This window comes from Petaurus breviceps, unplaced genomic scaffold (assembly GCF_028583685.1).
Source record: "Petaurus breviceps papuanus isolate PSGF00001 unplaced genomic scaffold, PetGlider_PUasm1.0 90731, whole genome shotgun sequence".
NCBI lineage: Eukaryota > Metazoa > Chordata > Mammalia > Diprotodontia > Petauridae > Petaurus > Petaurus breviceps.
In genome coordinates this window covers 6,885,795-6,897,522 of record NW_027187325.1, presented here as the reverse complement: position 1 = coordinate 6,897,522, position 11,728 = coordinate 6,885,795, and the positions used below count along the sequence as shown (strand labels likewise).

The 11,728-nt window shown below is 38.4% G+C and overlaps 2 long non-coding RNA genes across 7 annotated transcripts in view; one reads left to right on the top strand and one right to left on the bottom strand.

Annotated features, from left to right (window-relative positions):
• The window catches only part of LOC138145218 (uncharacterized), a 1,102,603-nt gene that overhangs the window by 474,847 nt on the left and 616,028 nt on the right, over positions 1 to 11,728 (bottom strand). The window lies entirely within an intron of this gene.
• Positions 1 to 11,728, top strand: part of LOC138145248 (uncharacterized) — a 312,510-nt gene that overhangs the window by 43,069 nt on the left and 257,713 nt on the right. For 3 of the 6 annotated variants that reach the window (XR_011164158.1, XR_011164159.1, XR_011164157.1), the window contains exons 4-5: positions 9,932 to 10,067; positions 10,496 to 10,528. The exons of 1 other annotated variant lie outside the window; for it this stretch is intronic. This is a non-coding gene — a long non-coding RNA (uncharacterized lncRNA). The remainder of the gene's footprint in view (positions 1 to 9,931; positions 10,068 to 10,495; positions 10,529 to 11,728) is intronic. 2 more of the 6 variants (XR_011164161.1, XR_011164160.1) reach the window with 1 other exon arrangement.

The window sequence follows — 11,728 nt, the reverse complement described above, 5'->3', positions numbered from 1 at the left end:
AAAACCAAGCCAATACAGGGGAATCTTTAATTGCCATTACTATCACAGATGGCTAGAGGGAGATGAATATAGAGAATTAGGAAGAGAGAGACAGAGTAAGAGGGAGAGAGAAAGAGACAGAGGCAGAGAGACAGAGAGATAGAGGCAGAAAGAGCCAGAGTGTGAAAACTTTGTGCTTTGTGTGTATGGAAGAAAATGCACAAAATAAGTATTTATATACTGCCTACTATATGCCACACACACTTTAAAAATCTTATTTGATATTAATTCTTTGTACATATTGAGTCAGACAGTGAATAAACATTTATTAAGTTCCTACTGTGTGCTAAGTAGTGGGGATATAAACAATGGTAAAACACAGTCCCTGTTATCAAGGAGTTCATAGTCTAATAGGGGAGACAACAGGAAAACAATTATACACAAATGAAATATATACAGGATAAATTGGGGATAATCTCAGAGGGAAGGCAGTAGAATTAAGGGGAATTGGGAGCAGCTTCCTATAGAAAGTAACAGCAAGGGAAACCAGGAGGGAGAAAAGAGGAGGGAGAGCATTCCAGATATGGGGGAGAGCCAATGAAAATCCCCAAAGTCAAGACATGGAGTATCTTGTTCAAAGAACAGCAAGAAGGCCAATGTCCCTGGATCTCAGGGTGGTTGAGGGAGAAGTTTAAGGTGTAAAAGGATTGAAAAGGTGGGGTGTCAGGTTATGAAGGATTTTGAATACCTACAAGAGCATTTTATATTTGATTTGGAATTGGCTGAGTTTATTGAGTGGAGGTGTGACAGGGTCACACCTGCTCCTTAGGGACATCACTGTGGCAGCTGAATGGAGGGTAGACTGGAGTTAAAAGAGACAACAGCAGGCTCTCTCAATAGTCCAGCGAGGAGGAGGTGGCCTGCACCAGGGTGGTGGCAGCATCAGAGGAGAGAAGCGAGTGCATCCAGGAGATATAACATCAAATTGGATATGGGAGGGTGAAAGTGATGAGCTGAGTATGGCACCTAGTTTTTGAGGGTGGGTAGAGGGTGTCTTTAAATATAGAGGTTATACCTACCATATCTAAGTATAGCAATAGGGAGAGTTACAGCTATGCATGTGAGGTGTGTGTGTGTGTATGTGTTTAAAGAAAAGGAAGAGCTCTGTGTGTTGTCTGTGTAGAAGGAGAGATCCATCTTAGTGTGAAGAAGGAGAAATACAACTCTCAGCATAGCAGGAGAAAGATATAATTCTGTCTGTGTGTATCTACAAATAGAAAGCTTGTTTATAATGCTCTGTGCACTCATGAGTCATGAAAGATATTCTAGAGTCATCCCATATCTTTTAAATAACACCTCATCTGGCCCCTAATGGACTCTTCTAACCCACTAAAAGTGATTGCTCCCTTTAGTCCTGGAGGGAATATCAGATATATTTGATCATTGGTGCACTGATTTGTAAAGTAGGACTCACAAAATCAAAGTGGATTTAGGAATATGGAGGGTTGCATTGGACTGTTTCAGAATCTGACATTCTAACTTCCTCTTGTCTTTTCTCAAAGGTGGGGATAATTGAAATGACTGTTTTGGGTGGCCTCTCCTCCTTCCCTAATAATCTTATTACTTAAGCTTATTCTTACTTGTGGTCTCAGAATTGCCTGGTAGCTGCAGGAAGAAAGGAGAGAGAAGATGCAGTTAGGACAGAATTCTTAACCTTTTCCAAAGTATAGATCCCTTTGAAAATCTGAAGACTATGGACTCCCTTTCAAAAGACCACCCTATGCATAAAATAAAATGCATAGAATTACAAAAAAACCAGTTATATTGAAATACAATTGACAATATATCTATATGTTATATATACATATTTATAGCACTTATCTATTTATATGCTTTGTATATCAGATCTTTGTATATCTATCTAATCATCCATCTATTATCTGTCTATATAATGCAAATTCATGGACTTCATGCCCACCCTCTTCCTCTAGCTGGGGATTTTAGAACAAAGAGGAAATATTTTGAGGGGGGTTTCAGAATGTCTTCTAGGGGTATTCTTATGAATTAGACTAGAAAATGTGATATAGATTATCTATTGTTATATTATATTATATTATATTATATTATATTATATTATATTATATTATATTATATTATATTATATTATATTATATTATGTTATGTTATGTTATGTTATATTATACCATTCTATTTTTGGAAGGTTCTATTTGTTAGGAAGTTCTTTGAGTCAAAATCTATTTTCTTGCAACTTCTATCCTTGGTTCTAGTTTTGATAAAGTCTCAGAGCTGAAAGGAACAGTAGCAGTGATTTCATACCTACTGCCCAATGCATGAATTCCTTTCATAGTATTCCTGGTAAATGGTCATATACTATTTTTCTGAGCATCTCCAATGATGGGAAGCTCTCTCCCTCCCTATGAAGGGTGTCCATTCTATTGTGACGCATCTCTGATTGATAGGAAGTTCTTCCTTCTATCAAGCCAAGATCTTATTTCCTATGATGCACACATCACTGGGACTAAGTCTTTATTGCTGGTGAATCTCTTCATTGTGAATTGAAAGCCTATTACTCTTAATAAACAGATACTTTGGAATTAAAAGGCAGATAATAATGAGTGGAATTTTAAAAGGTGTAAGTAGAAGCTAGAAAGAAGAGTGGATGGAGCAGTGGACTTGAGGTCAGGAAGTCCTGAGTTCACATCTTGCCCTGGCTACTATATTGTGACCTTGAGTGTCAATTGACTTCTCTGAGACTCAATTTCCTCATCTGTAAAACTGGGATGGTATTACCTACCTCATAGGCTTGTGGTAACAACTGAATGAGATCATGTATGTAAAGATCTTTGCAAAACATAACACACTATATAAATGCTAAGTATCATTATTATTATTTATCATTATTAATAATCTAGGCCATGGCCTAAAGCAGGGTCTCAACATTTTTTGTTACATTGACCTCTTTGGTCTGGTCTAGCGGAGGCTATGGACCTCCCTCTCAGAATAACATTTTAAGCTAAGTGGAGTTTTAGTAAGAAGTTAATGAAAATAAAGTAAGTATCTTCCCATTCAACTTCCTGGACCCTCTGAAATATCTTCATGAGCCCTCAAGTGGTTTGGGTATCCTAGGTCAAGAATCTTTGTCTGTCTCTCCAGCACTTGATGGGTGACCATTCCAGAATTTAAGCATGCCTCAAAGAACCAAACTCTGTCCAACAGAGCTGGGAACTTGCTCATACTGGAGATAATAGAGTGAAATTTGTTAAATTTCAAAGTAATATATAATATTTGCTCATAAGGAATTGTATTTAACTTTGGTAAGAGAAATTATAGTGAAATATTATATTATCAAAAATTATTTTCACAATTGGTCCTTTTAGATTATTGATGGTAGTTGGTTTTCAGAGATCAAGAACCTATCTGATGGAAAGGGTCCATTATGTCTCTATAGACTAATACAGTTAACCAACCAACCCATCCATCATCCTAAAAGTAAGGCTCAAAATGGGAATTAAGAATTAGGAGCCATGACAAATTCAGAGGATAGGAATAGATGCCTTGTCTCTGGGAAATTCCTCAGTAAAGCCAAATTCTCATTTGTGGTACATGTAATCCTGTAGAAAGAGATTAGCCCAGAAAGGTCAATGGCAAATGTGAATATGACAGACATTGACAGAGATCATCTTCCTAAGTAAATTTGAGGTGCCCTTTGCCCAGAAACAGGAAGATCATCTGGCCTGACAAAAACATGACATGAAGAACTGTGCTATTTAGTGACAATGGACAGACTGCAAAGCAAAATGTGAAAGCAACATTAGAGAGAGAAGTCAGAAGCCTTTGGGCAAGGAGGGCAAATGTATAGGTGATTTCTATGATTTTGTGGTTGAGTTTTTAGGAAGACAAGGTGACTAGCACCCCAAAGTTCCTCTTGCCCTTTCTCACTATGCCCACCCAGATAATGAATGATGACAAATATGGCATATCCAAATTACATTGAACTTGGAATCTGGAGACCTAAATTTGAGATCCAACATTAATTCTTAGTGAAACTTTAGTCAGTCACTTGCCTCTGAGCCTCAGAGGAACATTAGAAGACAACCTGGTTGGTGATAGTTGTCCTTCTGCTTGAAGGGGACCAAAATGACATCACTATGTCAGGGTCAAGGTATGGTATGTCCAACTGTGACTGATCAGATTGAGGTGAGCTCAGAAGGCTCTGGCACAAATAGTTCACATGAACATCTGAAGTGGAGACATCTCTAAAGTTCTACGTCTCCCATTTCTCATATTTCTCACAATTTGCTCCTAAAGCATTGCTCCTTCTTTGATGCAGTCATGCCATGCTGGGTGGCCCTGTGCTAGTGTCTCTCCATGATTCACAATTGATCCCAAAGATCTTCAGAGAGAACTTTAGAGTTTCCTTGTATTGCTTTTTCTGACCGCTATGTGAGTACCTACCTGGTGTGAGTTCTGCATAAAATGGTCTTTTAGGCAAATATTTTGATTTGGCGTCTGAACAACATGGCCAACTGTAGCAGCAAGCACCCCAGTGTCCCCAAGGTGCCTGCTCACACAGGTTCTTGGATCTGCTTTGTTAAAGGAAAGCAACTCAAAATGGGTTAACAAGCTTACTTTAATCAGTCAGACATATATCGTTTACCTTGTTCAGGGCAAAAAGGTCAGCACCCTGAACCTCAAAGTATACAGGCATAATTATCAAGACAGAAATATCAAGTAGACAGATTTCCAAACTGTCCAACCATTACATCCATACCCAGTCAACATCTGGGTTTCCACATTCTGGGTTTTTCAAAGCCGGGGGACTCTCAACAACGGCTTCCCAGAATTCAGATCAAATCACAGAACACTTCTCAAAGTGAGTCCCAAAAACAAAGCTACACATCAGGGCTTATATAGCCTTCTCCTGGCTCAGAGAATGTAACAACCTTATTGACTCACTGGCCAATCAAGAAGTATCTACTGAAAAACAAGCCTCCCCCACCCCAGGCTTCAGGTGCACATTAGCCTAGGGGCAGGGAAGATCTTTAAATTTACATTCTTATTACACCAACCCATCAGAATTGTACTCCCTGCAGGAGAATTTGAGTGTTTGGCAGTTCAGTTCAAGAAAGGACCTCAGTGTCCAGTGCCTTATCTTTCCGGGTGATCTTTGGAATCTTCCTAATTCAATTAAAATCAAAGTAGTTCAGTTTCCTGGCATGGTACTAGTAGACTATCCAGGCTTCACAGGCATATTTCAGTGAGGTCAGCACAATGGCTCTGTAGACCGTCAGTTTGGTAGACATCCTGATACAGGGGTAAGGAACCTACAACCTTGAGGTCACATTGGCCCTCCAGGTCCTTAAGTATAGCCCTTTGACTAAATTCAAATGTCACAGCAAAGTTTGGATTCAGTCAAAGGGCTGGCTTGAGGACGTAGAGGTCCACATGTGGCCATGAGGCCGCAGTTTCCCCACTGCTGGATCTAATATTTCTTATCTCCTACACTTTCCTTTGGAGCCTCTCAAATGCTGAGCTAGCTCTGGCAATGTATGCATCAACCTCATCAAGTATGTGTACTTGCCTAGAAAGTATACTGCCAAGGTAAGTGAACTTATCTGCAGCATACAAAATTTCTCCATTTGCTTGAACCAGTATTTCCAACCAACGCTGGCTGGTAGAAAACCTCTGTTTTCTTGGTGTTAATTGTCAGGCCAGAATTAACACAAGGAGCAGAGAATCAATCCATACTCTGTTACATCTTAGCTACAGAGGGTGCATTGAGTGCACAATCACCTGTGAACAAAAAGTCACATGCCAACTCTCCCTTCACTTTAATCTTGGCTTGTAGCCTTTTCAAGTTAAATAATTTACTGTCACTGTGTCAACTGACTTGATGCCATTTTTGTCATCTGCATCTGACAACATTGCTGAAAATGTCATCTTAAAAAATATGGGAGCAAGCACAAAGCCCTGCTTCATTCCATTGGTGACTGGGAAAGTGTGAGAGTATTGTTTATAATCTAGGACCTGTGTAAGCATGCTATCATGAAACTGATGTACAATACTGATGAATGAACTTCTCTGGGAAACCACATTTTTCTAGAATTTTCCACAAGTCCTCCTGACTGACAGTCAGGGTTCTTGGTCAGACTGATGAATATGGTGTACAGACCTCTATTCTGCTCCTGGTATTTCTTCTGAAGTTGTTGAGGACAAATACCACATTGACTATTCCTCAGTCCTTTCTGAAGCAGTGGATTGCTTTAAAGGAGAAGCAGAGAAAAGATGATGGTTCCTTTGAAGTTTTATTATTTCATCATCCATAAAATGTGATGAATAGAATTTGTCATGCTTCCCTTTCAGAGGTGAATATATATATATACATATATATACACACACAATATATATATATATATATATATTAAATGTGAAAAACCTTTAAAATTATAAAGAGGAAAAGAAATGTTAGAGTGTTATTGTAGACAAATGCACAAAAGGTATAGTAAGTAACAATGTATTAAGAGTTTAGGAGACATGAGTTCAAGTCTCACTTGCACGGCTAATTCTTTCTGTGGATTTAGTTAAGACATTTAAAATTTCTTGAGCCTCAATTTCATCATTTATGAAATAGAGAAAATTATTTCTGAGGGATATTGAGGGGATCAAATAAGGTAAGTCATTATCTTCATTTTAGAGATTAGGAACCTGAAGTCCCACAGAGGTGAATTGACTTACCCCCAATCACTTAACAGTCCCAAGGGTGCTACTTGTCCGATTTGTAATGTGACACTTCTTTGGACCTCAGTATCCTTTTCTGTAAAATTAGGGGCTTGGATTAGTTAGGCCCTTTCCATCCTTCCCTTCTAGTCCTCCATCCTATGATCTGTCACCTAAGTCCGGTACTCTTACCCCTGGGATACCCCGATGTGCCCTGGGAACACATAGTGGATAGGTAGAGGGGAAAAGCAGAGAAGGACTCAGTGAAGCCTTACCTGGAGTACTGATAGGCAGCGGGTTTATAAACTACAATTTTTAGAGAAAGTGACATATCTAGACTTTCTAAATTTTATTTTTGCTTTTGAATCTGTAGATAGAAGAGCTTCCTTTTACCATCTTTCTTCACACAAAGGACTCATCCAATGATTTAGAGCATTTCTGAGCAAGATTTGAATGAGAAAGGTTTTACTTCATAGTTTCTGGACATATATACATGCAATTACATATTTCAATAATATAGCTTTTCATGCTTTCCAGAATGCTTTTACATCTATTACCTTATTTGATGAAGAAGTATAGACCCAGGGAGGTTGTGACTTATCTGGAGTTGCCCAGGTAGTAATTTTCAGAGGTGGGATTTGAACCCAGGTCTTTGGATTCCATCATAGCACTGTGTCTTCCTGGTCTAGAAAAACCTAGATTCTTTAATGCAAATCTAGTGTTCTTTTTACCATATCACAGCAGCTATTACCAGTGATGATAGGATTACATTAATATGTTACGATATTATTGTTCTGTGACAATCCATCTCTAACCAACTTTCCAAACTTATCTTACTCCTTTCCCTACCACATCCCTACAGTTCAGTCAGTTGATGTTCCAAATATTTACTTTGTCACCTCCTCAACTTTGCTCCCATCCTCCTCCTTTCCTTCCCTTTCTTTTTGTTGACCTAAATCCAATCGATCTTTATGGACTCGGCACAAACTCCCACTTCCTTTTCCTTTGCTCCTTTAGACCTAAGGGATCTCCTCCCCACCCCCAACTCCCATCAACTTCAGTAGTCCTTATTATCTATACTCCTTGCTCGAGACATGGCAAGCATTGACCTGTACCATTACTTTTCTTTTTTATGTATGTCCACAATCAATCAGTATTTATTAGGCACCTACCGTATGTGAGACACTATGTTATATTATGGGGATACACACACTGAAGCGAGAGAGCCCTTGTCTTCAAGGAGTTTATATTATGGTGGATTATAATCTTAAAAGCAGAGGTGAAGCATTAATTTTCTTTGGATCCTACTCAGAGTCTTGCATTGCACCTTGCACAGAGTCGGTGTTTGATCAGTATTTTCTATTTGATCCTTAACTGACTTGTGATATCCCTTATATAAAATATTATGTCAGTCAATTACTGTTTGTCTATTCGGGCTCCAGTCTCCGGATGAGAACTTAAAATGACCAAATTAGCATGTTTCTTGCCCTCTCCTTTCCCTGCCATGCTTCCCATTATCAAGCAGTATCCTTGTCTAGCTACGTGGTACTTTAGAGTTTGCAATGTGCTTCAAAAGTATTATCTCATTTGTTCTCAGGATAACTCTAGGCAATAGGCACCATTTTACACATGAGGAAGATGATGCAAGACAGAGGTTAAGTGACTTTCTCAGTTAGTAAAGAACAGGAAGCACAAAACATTTCCTCCCCTCCATGAACTAGAACACAGAAGTTTCTCAGGCACACACAGTCCCATGGTAGTGTGGGTCCAAACTTCACGTACAAAGGTAGTGAGACCCCTTTGACCCCTTCAGTCAAAAAGTTTGGGCCTTTCGTGTTTCAACTAATTCATATGGGGGAGGGCTTCTGTTCTTATTCTTACATATTACATCTGGTGTGCCTAAACTGAATATTGTAGGCAGTGAGTTCTACAGTGTTTAAATTCCTTGTATTATAACCTAATCTGGTATATCTTCAGATACAGGGTGAGCAGATACTAGCCATGGCATAGTATAGTATAATGGCACATATAACAATTCTGTCAGTGAAAAAAAGATTTGCTTCTCATGCCTAGATGTCTGAAGTCATCTAACTATGTGAAGTCCTCTAACTCCTTGTATTAGAGCTTGCTTAAATCTTGACTCTCTGAAGATACTTCCTCCAATTTCCATGATTATTTCTTTGCTTGATGATACTAATCCCTAGAAATTTCTTCTACTTAACAATGTCTTGCATTTACTTTGTCTGTCTTAAGTCTTTGACACATAACTTAATGATTCACTGACTCATGACATCTTTTGTGGTGCTTCCATGTTCTCTGATTTAATGGTATATTGTTAGTTTTTTAAAAATGTATTTTAATTATGCCCGAAAGGGCAATCACACTGTACATACCCTTTGATCCAACAATACAAGGTCTGTATCCAAAGACATTTTTTTCAATGGGGAAAAAGACCTTGTGCAAAAATATTTATAGCAGTTCTTTTTGTGGTGACTAAGAACTGAAGACTGAGAGGATGCCCATCAATTGAGGAATGGCTGAACAAGTTGTGGCATATGATTGTGATGAATATTATTGTGCTATAAGAAATAACAAGTAGGATGATTTCAGAAAAATCTGGCAAGACTTACATGAATGGACACAAAGTGAAGTGAGCAGAACCAATAGAAAGTTGTACAGAATAATAACAATATTATAATGATGATCAACCATGAAAAACAGCTGGTTTGATCAACACAATGATCCAAGACAATTCCAAAGGACCCATGATGAAAAATGCTATCCCCTCCAGAGAAAGGATTGATATTGTCTGAATACAGACTGAAGCACACTATTTTTCTTTCTCTTTCCCTCCCCTCCCTTCCTTCCTCCCTTCCTTCCTTCCTTCCTTCCTTCCTTCCTTCCTTCCTTCCTTCCTTCCTTCCTTCCTTCCTTCCTTCCTTCCTTCCTTCCTTCTTTTCTTCCTTCGCCTTCTGGTACAAAATGACTAATATGGAAATGTTTTACATGATTGCATATGTATAATCTATATCAGATTGTTTTCTGTCTTGGTGTAATGGTTATGGGATTTGAAGATCTTCCATGGCCCTTGAACTTGCTGAGGTAGCAGGAAGGGGTGGGGCAAAAGGAAGCCAGAGCCAAGCTAGAGTGAGTCCAGTGATTGGAAGTGTGGTGGCAGCAGTGTGAACTCCTTTTTTTTTTTTTTTTGAGCCAGCCAGAATTTCTGCTAAGGACTCCTTCTGAGGACTGCTAGGGATGGGAACTGCGGGAGGCCAGAGCTGCTGGGAGTGAGCTGCAAGGATGCTGAGTAGTTGCTGTGAATGAAGAGAGGAGGAGGACCTTTGCCTGAGGTAGCCTGTTCTGTTTTGAAGGCTTGAGAATGTCGCTGTTTACTGCATTAACTATGTGTGCCAACTCTATAGCTACTGCAATGGCTTTGACTTTCTGGTTTGGGGACTCAGTTTTCTGGTATTTGAATAAATGTTCTAGCTTTGTCCCACATTTAGAGAGCCTGTTATATTTTGTAATTAATAACCATATCAAAATATTTATAGTTACCGTAGGCATTGTGATTATTGCATTGTTGTTACACTTGGCGAGGGGAGAGAGAGAGAGGAAGGCATGGAATTTAAGAACTCAGAATTAGAAAAAAACAAATGGCTAAATTTTTAAAAACAAGTCATTGGGGAAAATAAGATATTAATTTAAAAATATATCTTTTTGCTATATCTCCCCACAAGTTTCCTAAAACCAGGATTTTTGTGTTATTTTTCTACAGGATTTTGCAAATAGCTATTATATGAAATTTACAGTAAGTACTCAATAAATATTTGTTGAATGTATAAATGATTGAAAATGTAGGGATTTTTAAAAAAGGAATGTAGTATATCTTCTTTAAAAATGCTTTGCAACAATCCCCAAGCAGTTTTCTATGACCAAGGCTCAGGAGACCCTGATTCTAGCCCTAGTTCTTCCATAAATTATTTGTGTCTCCTTCAAAAAGGCTCCTTCATAAGGCTCAGTTCTCTCATCTGTAAAATAAGAAGTTTGGAGATGATGAAAGCTCCTTCCAGTTCTCAATTCTATGATCCCTTGGTTTATGTGGAAATTTGAAAAGTGCATGGGTCTTTCTTTTACTTCATTTTTATTCAAGCAGTAGAATGTTTTATCTGCCATCATTTTTCTTTCCTTTGGCTATCTCAGTTTTTGTTTTGGATGCCGTAAGTTATGATTGTGCTTGTGTTGCAAATCCAGACCTCAGGCATGGGAATCATTTCAAGTTCATTTTCTCACCCTTTTTGAATTGCATTGAAGGAGCATGTTAGCCTTTTCTTTGATCTAGCTTCATGGCTACCACAGTCAAAGTTTATTGCTAATGTTATTAGTTTCTAATCAGAAACTACTGCTATTATTACCTAATAGTTATTGCCTAGCACTTCCAACCAGATGTCAAAAATAATGAGCCAATAAAACTGCTATTAATTTGGACTCAATGACAATTTTAGGCCCTCCAAGCTAAAGATTAGGAACCTCATAAAAGCAGGGCAAAAATAATTTGAGTAATCAAAAGTAATAACAAAAAATGGTGAGAATGTCAATTAATATGCAAGTGTTTCTAATTTAAAAATGAAACTTGGAGCTATGATTATCAGTATTTCTCATAAACTTTCCCGAAATGAATGGAGAGCTCATCGAGACTCCTCTCCTAGAGGGTTTTTTAAGGAGAAATTTGCTTTTTATGGAAAACTGCAGTGTCATTGGTAACTGCCAAGGAGATCTTGTTCAGTTTGGGAGGAAGTGGAGGCCTGGTACAAATGTGTGCCTGGAAACATCACTCACTTTTTAAACTCTCAAGTAAATACATTTCATTCCACCTTTACTCCCCTTTCACCTTCTTTATCCCTCTCCCCTCCTCCATTTACTATCCCATCCTATCTTTTGGATGCTATTTTCTTACTGTATACCATGCTCATGATTTTCCTTCTCCTCAACAATCTGATGCAAGTGGAAA